This window comes from Sinocyclocheilus rhinocerous, unplaced genomic scaffold, assembly GCF_001515625.1.
Source record: "Sinocyclocheilus rhinocerous isolate Xijiao unplaced genomic scaffold, SAMN03320098_v1.1 scaffold1147, whole genome shotgun sequence".
NCBI classification, from domain to species: Eukaryota; Metazoa; Chordata; class Actinopteri; order Cypriniformes; family Cyprinidae; genus Sinocyclocheilus; species Sinocyclocheilus rhinocerous.
The window spans coordinates 321,879-336,215 of NW_015660497.1; the positions used below are offsets into that span (position 1 = coordinate 321,879).

The following is a 14,337-nucleotide window of genomic DNA, read 5'->3' on the forward strand; positions in this document are numbered from 1 at the left end:
AACGGGTTCTGTTGACCTTGAGAACCTTTACTGAACACATTTACAGGAGACTTTGGTCTTTACACATGTCATGCGTGAACCTGCGGCACACAAAAAGAATATATTTTTGAAAATGGCTTTGTCTGTTAATTGAGTGTCAATGTGGTACGATGTCATTTTGGACCCCATAGACTTTCACTGTATGCACATTCTTTAGAATAATTCTTTTATTTTCCACAAAAGAAGCTCATACAGTTTCACAACATAAGGGTGAGTAAATAATGAGCTCTTTAATATAAAATAATACTATAAATATTAGCAGTGAGGCCCTTAAGCTGAGTAGCCCTGGTTTAATGCTTTTATATTCTGAACTCTGAACTAATTTTTCTATATCGCGAGCAAGAGCAAGGGTGCAGCAAGATTTATTGACCGTGTCTCATGGGAAACGTGACATTTACTTTTCAGTGTAGGCAAAACGTCATGCGTGACAAACATAACTGTTATTGCCAGTGTTCGATCTATACCGTGGACTTTGGGGGAGCCCACTTGTTTGTTTTTTTTTATAAGGGGGCTGGGGGGTTCGTGCGCTTGCGCGTGCCTCAAAAGAGGGCTTACAATGACTTACAAAGATACTTAACAGCTACAAGTGTATGCACTACTTGCTTTATGCAAGCACTATATAGGATAAATCACTATACAGGATTTACCCTATTATACTTTATCGACACGAATTGATAGGTGAAACAACAAACAGCCACCCACAAATAGTCTATAAACAAAGCATCAAGCTGTCTTTGAGTTCACATGAACAACGGTTAAAGTTACTCGTCGTCAGGCTACAGAAGAATACCATAATTCCTCCGTTCAATTAGGCCTAAGACATCGAGAGTCACGCAGACCTATAACAACCCAGCCACAACACATAATTGCGAATAACATGCCTTACCTTAACACAGAATCGACCACAGAGTCCAACGTTTATATTTTTTCTACGAATCTTTGAGTTAACATGCACTAAACATGAGTGGAATTTGCACCGCAGCGCCCCCACACCTTGATGCTCATGACAAGAATAGCATGTATAGTTATCTTTATTGAAGTGAATTAGGTTTAAATCGCCGTCATGCATGAATGAATGATATTTTTGCAATTTTACACATAATAATCCACGATGATCACATTACACAAAACTGAAATTGCACGTCAAAATAACACATTGTCAATATTTTTTGAGACCCCCCAAAATTTCACAAATCACGTTTTCAGGGGAGCCCATGTCTTATTAAGGGGAGCCGAGCTGCCCCTAGCTCCCCCGTAGTTCGCACCCTGGTTATTGCTCAGAAAAGGCAATGTAAGGAGATAAAAGTTGTGATGGCTGGATTCAGTTTGTTGTTTTTCGCGCTGCTTTGAAAAGCCCAAGACTTACTGGGGTTTATTTTGGTTTGCAGTTGAAACAGAGGGGTAAATCGAGCACTAATGCAAAAATGCTGGAATACACTGCAGATCTGTTTGTATTCAGAGCTTTGCAAAGGCTTAGCGAGTGTGAATTGGTGTGAAACTCTAAGGGAAGAAGTAACAGATTTTCTATGTACAGTTTTTCACCTGCAAATATTAAGTTTAATGAGTAATATTTGTAGTCTTTGTTTAAGGCTTGTGTTTTGTACACTAAACTGAGAAAATTGCTCTATGGTTGCGCTTTTATACAGTAGTGTAAGTTGTATGTTTCATTTGAGGATCAACTGTCTCTTCATAAAAAATAAAATAACCAAAAAAAAAAAAAAAGAGACAAAAGATGACTTTTAGCCCCGGTTTAAAGCAAAAAAAAAAAAAAAAGAGACAAAAGATGACATTTAGCCACAGTTTATAGCAAAAAAAAAAAAAAACCTAATGCAGATAGCATGCCCCATATAATTTGGTCTTGGAAAAACTTTTGATTGCAGACCATACCAAGGGTAATTGACCGTAACAAAAACCAGGGTCATTTGATCATTTAATTTCTGTCTAAATCTCAATGTCTGAGTTTGCATGGAGCAATTGGTTAAAATGTTATTTTAAAAATCTGAAGTAGCTGCTGGTATTTGGCACAGAGGATGCTTGTTTCAGAGAGAAGAGAGCCCGAAATTTACTATGGCCATGTACACGCTGCAAAAATGTTTGATTGACAGTACCATGCAAATATGGCTGTGAATTGCTTAAAATATTATTCTTTTTTGGAATACAGGCTTCATTCCTGAAAAATATCCAGCAACGATGCCAGCAGTTTTTTTTTTTACATTGTTTAAACCTTTTATTGTTTTGTTTTCTAATTTCTAAAAGATCATAATTTAGAAAGTTTTTTTTTTTTCACATTTATTCTGAAATTGTATATTAACAATTTAAAGACTTAAAGGGAAAGTTCACCCAAAAATGAAAATTACCCCATGTTTTACTCGCCCTCAAGCCATCCTAGGTGTAAATTACTTTCTTTCAGACGAATACAATCGGAGTTATATTTAAAAATGTACTGGCTCCTTCAAGCTTTATAATGGCAGTGAATGGGGGTCAAGGTTTTGAAGGCCAAAAAAGTGCATTAGTCCATCATAAAAAGCACTCCACACGGCTCCGGGGGGATGCCAACAGTTTTTTTTTAACCTTTTGTTTTGTTTTGTTTTGTTTTCTAACTTCTAAGAGATCACAATTTATAAAGTTAATTACATTTTTTTCACATTTATTCTGAATTCATATATTAACCATTTAAAGACTTAATTAGAAACATGGATGCCAACAGTTTAACATGTTTGATGTTAGTTGAACTTATTTTTCCTAGTATTTATTTTAGATAAAAAAATGCTAACTTTGTTACAAAATTGTTATATTGTCCACATAAAGCATCCAAAGTAGTTTGACCAATAATATGCAGGTATTGTACATAATCGACCAATCGTGGCGCGTGAGAAGGTGAGATCTACAGAGAACGATCAAAGCGATGCAAATACGTGCACGTGTTTGTTTGTTCTTTCGACTTGAACCGTCGCTGCGCACCGATCATTGTATGACACCAAAGTACTGCAAGAGTGATTCGAAAGCAGCAGGAGTCGTCTGCTCTGCTCTCTATAGCTCTCATGAATGTCATACAACGATCGATCTGCACAGTGCAAACAGCCAAAACCTGGATATTTTAGGCAATATAGAAATCCTGGCAAGGACACGTCCCGTAAAAATGGCCCGTATGGTCACCCTGTTAATAGCATTCAGTTCAATCAAAGCCAAGCAAATGTTATTATGCATGAAATGAAAAAAAGCTAATTTAAAATTCAAGAATTTTGGAATATTTAAGACTAAGAGTTTTGTAAATTGCAACATTTTGTATTTTAATAGATTTTAACTTAAAAGAAGAGTGACAATAATATTTTGAGATCTCAACACGTGAAATTACTAGGGTGTTTTCACTAGAAAACCCGGAAATTTTGTTTTAAAAATATCTTATCTTAAGATTTCTTCACACTCTTTACCTCAGTTATTATAGATCTTGATTTTTAAATTTTTCTGAAAAGTTGAACCTATGTTCAGATATTCATAACAAGCCAGTTGAGACCAATCTGGTGTGAAATCTGGCAAGCGATGCATCCTTAAAACTTCAAAGAGTAAATCTCTCACATACGGTGAAGTTAGCGTGGCTTTCCTCTTAAATACAGACACGTGCTAATCCATCCGGTAGACAGATTAATGGATCAAGTTTACACCACTGAACTATATATGTGTACAGGGCCTTGCAAACATTCGGTGAGTCAGTAGCTCACTGGTTAAACCTGCAGTTATTTGCAGTTGTCAAATATCTGATTGGTCTTACAGTTGTATTTCTTCATGCAGCATTAACATGACAATACAATTGTGAGTGATTTCAGATAAGGTTTTCGAAGACGAAACCAAACATCGTATTTTTAAATGCTCACCATATAACGGATAATTAATCTGTCCTGAACGCCTGTAAAACCAGAACCTTACACTGGCCGGCTCGACAAAGTGATGCTATGATTACACAAGTCTTGAGGAATTCAACCACTAATCTCCAGCGCAGCTGCCGCAACAAAGCCTGCTGGTGCCAGCGCAACAATTGCGAACTCACAAGGAGTCAATGTTGTGTAATATCACTGGATAAAAAAAACTCACATTGGCTATCTGAGCTGAATGATGAAAAGTTTTTAATAGATGTTCTGCGTCTGCCAGTCTTAGATTCAATTTTGCGTGTGCTGCATCGCAAGGAAGGAAAACAGGCCAGGGATGTGGTTGTCTAGGGATCGCAGTTTCCTGTGGGGACGATTATGAAATGCCGAGTAATACCTTCAACCCATCTGTCACTTCCCCTCCTAGGTGCTCTCATGAGAAAATCTGGCATCCCGAACCACATAGAAACATCTTTTAAATAACTGCGTCTGAAATGATTGTCATATGGTCCAAAAAATGTAGCCTACTCTTTCAAAGAAAATTGATTTCCAAATTATGCCATCTTTCGGGACAGATGAGGGTGGATATGTCCATGTATTCTGTACCAGAAACTATCTCTTTGGCTTTGATTCTTTATAGCGTCTATGTCTTTGAGATTGTTTTGGACAGTTTGTAAACGCAGAGTTTTGTACCGTCTAGTTCTTAAATTGGCAGTAAACACTTCACAGTAACTAGCAGAAAACAACACCTATGTTGACGGTCCCTCATTGGCAGAATCTGTGCTTTGAGAAAGAGTAGCTAAAAGGGCCTGTGTTTTGAGGTGCAATTGGCTAATCAAGTGTTTCTGGCTAACTGGGTTTTCCTGACTTATTTGTCTGTGGTAACCTTAGTGATACTAATTGATAGTCTTGACGAAGAGAAGTTTAAGAGTCATTTAACAAGCTGACCTTTGATTACTGCCTGCTGTTTTACAAGGTGCTGTTTGTGTTTGTATCAGGACGGGTCAAGAGCTTTGTCATTTATTACTGGTCTCCAGAGTTTTGTAGAATAGAGAAGCAGGGTTATTTCAAATTAATTTGTCAGCTGAAATTATATTAAATTAATACATAATTTTTTTTTAATTTAGTAATTCATTTATGATGTAAATAAATATAAAATTGTAAAAAAATAATCAATTTTCTTTGTCATAACATGAATCACTAAATAGCTATAGTTGCCCTCATTACGATTTGGATGAGCAGTTACACAAATTTGCAGGTCAACTCAGCTTGCCAACCATACTATAATATGAAACTTCATACTATAATAAAACGATTCTGAAAATCAGACGAGGCTTGACTGAATGTATATCATTAGAACAATTTTTTTTACACTCAACTTGATATTTCCGAGTGTTATTATTTTGTTCATTGGCTGATGTACATACATACATACTTACGAACATGCATAAATATTTTATTTTATTTTATTTTATTTTATTTTATTTTATTTTATTTTGCCAAGAGAATACATTTGATCGATTGGAGTCTGAAACGTAAACTTAATGCAAATGCAAACATTTAACATTAACATGACTCTGATTACCATGACATAACCAGCTTGAAATATTGTTTGTGAAAATTATGCTGATGGTCATGTCTCCTGGAGATCATATTTTGTAGAATTAGCTATAAAATATCAAGAGCTGAAGTGATCGGATTTCGTGTCATGTGCCATGTTATGATTGTTTGTGTAGCCATAATTGACATAATTCTGAAATCAAAATTCACAGATCCAAGCATGTGTAAAGATCAGGGTGCTCACGACAAAGCTGTGATTAACTGTAATACTGAGCCCACTCAATGTAATTAACACTGAAGTACAAGGAGAATGTAATTTTTCTGTTCAAATGGCTTTGTTTCCCTGTATTATGGCTATGTGGAGTTTCACAGAATATATAATTAATCACACAATAAGTAATAAAACTCTAACCATTTTTTATTATTATTATCGTCTTCATTTAAATGCATTTTATGCATTTCAGTGACCCTTCACATTTATGTATTTTACTTAAACTTAGTCTTGTAACAAGTGCAGTAAGCTGTATGCGTAAGAAAGATATGTTTGTAAATTACGTAGGCTTGTTTTAAGTAAGCTCAAAAGCTGAACGTGTGATCACAAATATGTTTAGCCTTTTTTTGTGCACTCTCTTACTTCTCTCTCTCTCATATGCACACAAACAGATGAGCACAAATACATCTGCACACAAATATTTCTGTTTGTTCACACTGTGAGCTGTGGGTGTCCTCTGCATCATTCAGTCACTCCACTGCACTGCTATCACGTAATTTGACGCCAAACATAACCAACATATTAAGGGCTGAACATCTTGTTTTTGATTTTCAGTACAAACCATGTTCCGATGGATATGCATTAAATAAGTGTCCTTTTCAAATTCTGATTCTCATTGTTTAATAATACAGCTGAGAATCAGTTCGAGTTTGTTTGTCTGTTTGAGTGAATTGATTATAACTTGATTAATTTGCACTTTGAGTAGACGTTTATGTAAACATTGCTGTTTATTACAATTTATTGTTATATTAGAGCATAAAATAATATAATTCAATAATAATTCAAATTCTATTCATTATAATAAAATTATTAAGTAGCCTCCATGTTTTCCTGTTAATTTACTGGAAAACATTATTATTTGATTATTGCATTTTACTTTTGTAAAACATAAAAAAATCGTTAGAGTTGATTTAGCTGTATCGCCCAGCCATATACTATAGTCACAGTTATTGGTAAGTGTCCATTATTATGTTTTTTTCCGCTGCTCAGATCAGCAGATGTTTTGAGAATGTTTTTTTTCCCCCTGAGAGATGTGCAGTAGCTTGTATAAAGCACGTTGAGATCATATGCATTTATTTCCTGAGAGGCATATTGTTCCCATAAAAACTAAAAACATGGATGTCAGGATAAATTACATTTGCAGGAACAGCAGTGTCCCTCATTGTGCTGCCAAATAAACAAACTTCATTCAGCAGGGTGGGACCTCATTTTTAAATGAATATGTTTACAGCACGGTACTGAGAATGCATTGTTTTGCACATCCGTTTCTGCGATTTGAAAAGACTTCGAGAGCAGAGCTGCTCATATCCATTATGTTTGTAAAACATAAAAAAATCGTTAGAGTTGATTTAGCTGTATCGCCCAGCCATATACTATAGTCACAGTTATTGGTAAGTGTCCATTATTATGTTTTTTTCCGCTGCTCAGATCAGCAGATGTTTTGAGAATGTTTTTTTTCCCCCTGAGAGATGTGCAGTAGCTTGTATAAAGCACGTTGAGATCATATGCATTTATTTCCTGAGAGGCATATTGTTCCCATAAAAACTAAAAACATGGATGTCAGGATAAATTACATTTGCAGGAACAGCAGTGTCCCTCATTGTGCTGCCAAATAAACAAACTTCATTCAGCAGGGTGGGACCTCATTTTTAAATGAATATGTTTACAGCACGGTACTGAGAATGCATTGTTTTGCACATCCGTTTCTGCGATTTGAAAAGACTTCGAGAGCAGAGCTGCTCATATCCATTATGAATTATTCAGCAGCGATATCCCCGTTCGTTCACCTGTTATTTCCGGGCCAGAGGATGAACAGACACGGTGACATGCTAGCTTGGGTTGTTCTGCTCCAGTGTGTGTGTGTTCTGCTCCAGTGCCATGGAGCCAGAGCAACTGTCCATTGCTTTTGTGAGTAGAAGAATAATAGATGTGTGCTTGTTTTATCTCGGTGAACAGCAGACAGGAGTGTGAATAGAGAAACAAATTCAACCATGATTTGATAAGCAAAGGTGCACAAATCCCTACAGTAAAAATTCAAATGCTATTTGCTTGACAAACAGAATATTGTACAGTTAAAAAATTTCTCAGAATAATTTAGATAATTTTTTTTCTTATTTGTTCACTTTGTCTGTATGTAATTGTTTTAAACATCCAAAATTATCAAAGCTAAGCTTTCCAACTCATCATGTTTGTGCACTGTTTAAATGTTATGAGACCTTGTAAACAACAGATTGACTGCAGATACACAAAAGATCTGGTAAAATAACGCGTTACTGTAATTTGATTACTTTTTTAGTAATGGAGTAATTTAACGTGTTATAATTTTCAAAATAGTAATTAGAGTATAGTTACAAGCCGAGGTCTCTATATGTTACTGCCGCGTTACATTGCTGGCAGAATGCAGTGATTTATAATCTAGATTGTAAAAAGGATGTAGCTCACGCACTGTCGAGTCAAGTGCCAGTGGATTAGAGACCTGCTCCAGCGAGACCCGACGCAACAGAGTGCAGCGCGGGACAAGACTTGATAGGCGAGTGCAGAGACTTGTGTATGTGCGGGATGCGGGAGAATAAAATGATTCACGGGACTCCCGCAAAATAGAAATATCTAAACATAAAATATCTAAAACAAATAAATTGTTATTCATCTATTGCACAAAAGCAACATGAACTAATATAAAATATAAACGATTAACAGATGCAGATTTTGTTTCTCATCCCGTGGGATTCCCGAAAAAATGTCAGCCTCTACCTCAGATCCCGAGTCAAGCTCAGGGAGGGCCGTTGTTCCTACACCTGGCCCACGGAGGGCCTCAGAACCCGAAATTTTCCCCAAGGAATTTTTTTGGGGGGGCCCGCCATGGCTCCCCGAGCTACCTGCTCCACCATGGCTCCCTAGTCTGCCTGCTCCGCCATGGCTCTCCGAGCTGCCTGCTCCACCATGGCTCCTCGAGCTACCTGCTCCGCCATGGCTCCCTGTGCATCCTGCTCCGCCATGGCTCCCCGAGCTGCCCGCTCCGGCATGGGTCCCGGAACGGGTACCGCCCTGGAGGCGTTCCGTCCCGTGTAAGCCTGTCCATAGAGGCTTCCAGAGCCCATTTGATTCACCTGTGTTCCCCTAATTATCCTCATTATGTTCTGTTTACTTAAGCCCAGTGTTTCCTGTGTCTAGTGTTCGGTGTCTTACGTCATTCTATGTCTCCTGCATTCCTGATTTTCCAGCCTTTTGGTTTATTAAAGTTTGTTTGTTTAAGGTTATTCCATTATTATTATATTTGACAAACAGCCTTGTCTGCTAGAGCAACATTTTGTCTTCCTTGTTTTATTTACATAGATATGATCTTGCAGGCTTTGATCTTTTGTCAGCAAGAAACCCGGAAATATGTGCTGTAAATTAAATCTGATCGCAGCTTGTGTTGAGATGAAAGAACAAGTGAATGTAGGAGCATTTGTAAGTGTCACACTTTCAGCCAGGATTGTCATCATCAACCAGTCATTGAGCAATATAAGGTGTTTCAAGCCATTAAACCTATTGATTGAGAAGGTTCTGTATGAGATTGTATTATGTGTATGAAGCACTGCAGTATACACGTATTTCTGCACAGGAAACGTTGATAAGTAATGCTTACTGTACATAATTTATTTAGCTTTTTCACAATTTTTACTGTGAAAATAAATTGTATTTAATTTATTTTCATTTTTAGGATTAATGTATTTGTTTATTAATCTATTTAAAGGAATAGGCCTAGTTGACCCAAAAATGAAAATTCTGTCATTAATTACTCACCCTCGTGTCATTCCAAACCCATAAGACCTTCGTTCACCTTTGGAAAGCAAATTAAGATATACTTAAGCCCAGTGTTTCCTGTGTCTAGTGTTCGGTGTCTTACGTCATTCTATGTCTCCTGCATTCCTGATTTTCCAGCCTTTTGGTTTATTAAAGTTTGTTTGTTTAAGGTTATTCCCACGTCTCCTCGCTCCCCACTCCGGAGGAGTGTGACTATTATTATATTATATTATATTATATTATATTATATTATATTATATTATATTATATTATATTATATTATATTATATTATATTATATTATATTATATTATTAGTATATATATATAAAAGTCAGCATGTTTTCTTTAAGTATTCATATATGTGTGTTTCACACTTCTGTTTGATTCTGCATTTCTAAATGGTTGTAGATGCATTTATATTTATTTTAGATGCTATACATTGTCTTCCATTCACTATGTTGTTTTGGCCCATGCATTTATTAGACGTGTTCATGCGTCTTAAAAGGATAATTCGCTCAAAAATGAAAATTCTGTGATCATTTACTCACCCTCGTGTCATTCCAAACCCATAAGACCTTCGTTCATCTTCAGAACACAAATTAAGATATTTTTGATGAAATCCTAGAGCTCTCTGACCCTCCATAGACAGCAACACAGCTGACACGTTCAAGGCCCAGAAAGGTAGTAAGGACATCATTAAAATAGTCCATGTGACATCAGTGTTTCAACCGTAATGTTATAAAGCTACGATAATTCTTTTTGTGTGCAAAGAAAACAAAAATAACAACTTTATTCAACAATTTCTTCTCTTTCGTGTAAGTCTTTGATGCACGTTCATGACAGTACCATGCATGCATGTGTATTCCACTGATCACAAAAAAGCAGCAAAGCATCTGGTTTCTACGCTGATTTCTGCGTCAGCAGCACCACACACATGCGTGGTACTGTCATGAACGTGCATCAAAGACTTACACGAAAGAGAAGAAATTGTTGAATAAAGTTGTTATTTTTGTTTTCTTTGCACACAAAAAGTATTGTCGTATTCTTTTCATTTTTCATTTTCATTTTCATTTTTGGGTGAACTAACCCTTTAAAGTAATCATAAAAAAAAAAAAATCTGAAAAAGACTGAAAAAGTATGAGATTAATAAATGTTTTCTTTCTTCTTTTCTTTTCTGTTCCCAGCTCGCACTTTGATCCTGTGGAATCAGACGTCAAGTCCCACCAATTCTACAGGTCAGTTTACAACTCAGGTCTTTATCTGTAAATATGACATATTGCAAACAGAAACACAGTGTTTCAGCCAGTGGTCATGATTGTGATATTCCCAAGAAAATATTTCATTTTCATTTTCATTTTTGGGTGAACTAACCCTTTAAAGTAATCACAAAAAAAAAATAAAAATCTGAAAAAGACTGAAAAAGTATGAGATTAATAAATGTTTTCTTTCTTCTTCTCTTTTCTGTTCCCAGCTCGCACTTTGATCCTGTGGAATCAGACGTCAAGTCCCACCAATTCTACAGGTCAGTTTACAACTCAGGTCTTTATCTGTAAATATGACATATTGCAAACAGAAACACAGTGTTTCAGCCAGTGGTCATGATTGTGATATTCCCAAGAAAATATTTAGTGTAGGCTTTGAGCATGTGAAATTACTTTAGACGCTGCAATAAATTTTGGCCATGATATCATGCACTTGAGATTCTGTTTTTAATAATAAATAACAAATAGTACATTCAGAAATGGAAAGATGTAGTGTGTCATTTTTGTGCCAATAGAAAAACCAGATAAATAAAATAATGTGCTTTAAAACAGCTTTCGCAAACACAACATATGTCTTCCATTGTTTGGCCAAACAGATGGTCCCATGGACAAATGCATTTTTTTTAATGTAATAAAATGTACCCAAGAATGCAGTGGATTAAGACATATATGTGAAAGTCTCCAGGGAAGCTGGAGATTAAAAAACTCTTTTTAATCTCTGCTGGGCTCCACAGATCCTTTCTGATTGTAAGAACAATGTGTGAAAAAAACTCTGAATTCTGGAAAAGAGGCCAATTCAGACGATACGAGTGTGCCCTGCAGCTCACACAAACACATAGAAGAAAGCCGCAGAGATAAAGATGGATAAAGAGATATTCAATTGAAACCATCTTCATGAATCCCACGTGTCTCCCATGCAGCCATCATCGACCGTTAATAGCCTTAAGTGCTTATGCCAGAGCCTCTGAATATGTTTACTCTCCAGTTTCTTAAGAAATAACATTTCATTTTGATCCTTGCCCAGATACCACATAGAAAATAGCCAGTGTTAAATGATCTCCTGCGTAGGTAATAGGAAACACTTTGTGCTGATTGACTCAATTTAAAACAGTTAGTATTGATTCTGTGCACATAGCGGAAAGCTCAGTGCATTATCATCTCCCTGTCCAGAGACCTTCCTCGGAGTCCGTTACAACACCACCAGTAAGTGCCGAGCATCTCACATCGCAGTCCTGTCTGGACTGCTCCGTCTGCTCCTGTTTATGACAGCACAAGCTGTTTCTTTTTTATATCTGTTTTATAGAAGACCTAGGCGCTTGACTTATATATTCTCACATGTCTTGTCAAGCCGATGTTGTTGGACTTCAAATGATGGCAGGTCTTTGGGGATATTTTCAACGCCTGTAACGTGTTGAAGTCATGTTTTGGATGAATGTATACATCTGGCACTGCTTGAGAGGAACAGCAGCAGTTTGAGCATCATAACCGAGCCGACAGCTGAGAGCTACACTACATAACAAGCTTTCAGATTCATGTTTGTGTGTGTGTGTGTGGGGGTGGGGGGTGGGGGCAGAGGGGGAGTGTGTGCACCTCTGCCAAATTGGCCTGTGTGTGTTGGGATGCATGTAGGTCAGTTTTTGAGCTGGTGCATGCTACCAAGTTATGTTTTAACATTGCTAACAAGCGCACTAATTGTTCTGCCAGTGTGAGTGTGTGTGTGTGTGTGTGTAGCTGTAATGAGAGAGACTCACTGCTGTGACAAAAGTGTTCCAGTATCCCTCAGAGAGGAGTTCTAAATGCTCCCTGTGGACAGATGTGCCGTTTTTTTAAATGAAATGATACATTGCCACATTCTCTTTGTTCATTCTTCTTTCCTTCTTTTGTTTTCTCTTTATTCCTTTCTTTCTTTTTCAATTTTTTTCTTCCTTCCATTCTTCCTTCCTCCCTTCCTTTCAATATTCCTTCCCATTTTTCTCTTCCTTCCCTTTTGTTATTTTTCTTCCTTCCTTCCTTCCTTCCTTTTGTTTTCTTTCTTTGTCTTCTCTTTATTCCCTTCTTTATTTTCCTTCCTTCCGTCCTTCCTTCCTTCCTTTTGTTTTCTTTCATTGTCTTCTCTTTATTCCCTTCTTACTTTTTATTCTTCCTTCCTTCCTCCCTTCCTTTCTTTTGTTTTATTTCTTTGTCATCTCTTTATTCCCTTCTTTCTTTATATCCTCCCTCCCTTCCTTCCTTTTGTTTTCTTTCTGTCTTCTCTTTATTCCCTTCTCTCTTTTTATTCTTTCTTCCTTCCTTTCAACATTCCTTCCTTCCAGCTTTCTCTTTAATTCATTTTGTGTCTTTATTTCATTTGTCTTTTCTTTCATTACTTTTTGTCTTTTCTTTCTTCCTTTTTCATTCTTTTATCCTTCCTTCCTTCCTTTTGTTTTCTTGCTTTGTCTTCTCTATATTCCCTTCTTTTATCATTCCTTCGTTTTGTTTTCTTTCTATATGTCTTATGTTTATTCCCTTCTCTCTTTTTAATTTTTCTTCCTTCCTTTCACCCTTCCTTCCTCCAGCCTTCTCTTTAATTCATTTTGTCTTTTTTTTTTCGTTTATGTCTTTTCTTTCATTACTTTTTGTCTTTTCTGTCTTCCTTTTTCATTATTTTATCCTTCCTTCTTTATTTCTTTCTTTTTTTCTCTTTCTTTCTCAAAGGTTCAGTCTGGTTTTCTTCTGTCAAACAAACCCTGTGGCTGCAGATTCACAAGCCTTTGCAGGTCTTTGAAGTGTTAGAAATAGTAGCTGAGATGGGTTATAGCTTTTAAGACATTAAAAATGAATGTAATCTTAATCCTTAATTTAATTGATATTTAGGGAGATGAAAATGTTGACTGTTCGCGTGGAGCCAAGGCTCTCGATGAGAGAATGTCCATTAGTCATATTTCTTGAAACACGTGTAACTTGTTTAGCAAAAAAGTGAAAAATAGACAGGCAAAGAGAATCTAAAGAGGAGGAGAAACTGAGAGAGAAGGAGATTGAGAGAATGAAGTCTGATGCCAAAGTCATTATTAAAGGGGTCATAGGATGCCCATTTTCCACAAGTTGATATGATTCTTTAGGGTCTTAATGGAAAGTCTTTAACATAGTTTGGTTAAAATTTCTCAATGGTAGTGTAAAAAACAGTTTTTACCCTGTCAAAAACAGCTCTTTTCAGATCAAGCCGTTTTTGTAGCATTTTCCTTTAAATGTTAATGAGCTATGGACGCGCTGTTAGATTTTTGGAGAGGTGCACGTCAGGCTACGGCGTATGGGTGTGCGTCTATGCGTAAGCTACGGCATAGGTCCGATGCAGAAGTATAAATCAGCCTTAAATGAGGACTGCTAAGTTAATTACTACATCCAACAACAGAACACCTCAATCGCTATAGGAGTCATTCTTGTCTACATCTGCTCCGGCGGTGAAACAATGGCGGACTGATGACAGCTCACTCAGGGCGGGTCTGAGGTAAGACACCAGTCCAGTCTGTGCTGAAACGCTACTGTCAATCAAACTATCGTGGGAGGGGCCTGTCTGTG

At 36.8% G+C, this 14,337-nt stretch overlaps 2 long non-coding RNA genes across 2 annotated transcripts in view; both read left to right on the plus strand.

Moving 5' to 3' along the window:
- The window catches only part of LOC107725043 (uncharacterized), a 45,080-nt gene extending 34,318 nt beyond the window's left edge, over positions 1 to 10,762 (plus strand). Inside the window, exon 3 of the long non-coding RNA XR_001638079.1 lies at positions 10,705 to 10,762. This is a non-coding gene — a long non-coding RNA (uncharacterized LOC107725043). The remainder of the gene's footprint in view (positions 1 to 10,704) is intronic.
- Positions 10,763 to 11,941: 1,179 nt separating this feature from the next.
- Positions 11,942 to 14,337, plus strand: part of LOC107725045 (uncharacterized) — a 24,767-nt gene continuing 22,371 nt past the window's right edge. Inside the window, exon 1 of the long non-coding RNA XR_001638081.1 lies at positions 11,942 to 11,985. This is a non-coding gene — a long non-coding RNA (uncharacterized LOC107725045). The remainder of the gene's footprint in view (positions 11,986 to 14,337) is intronic.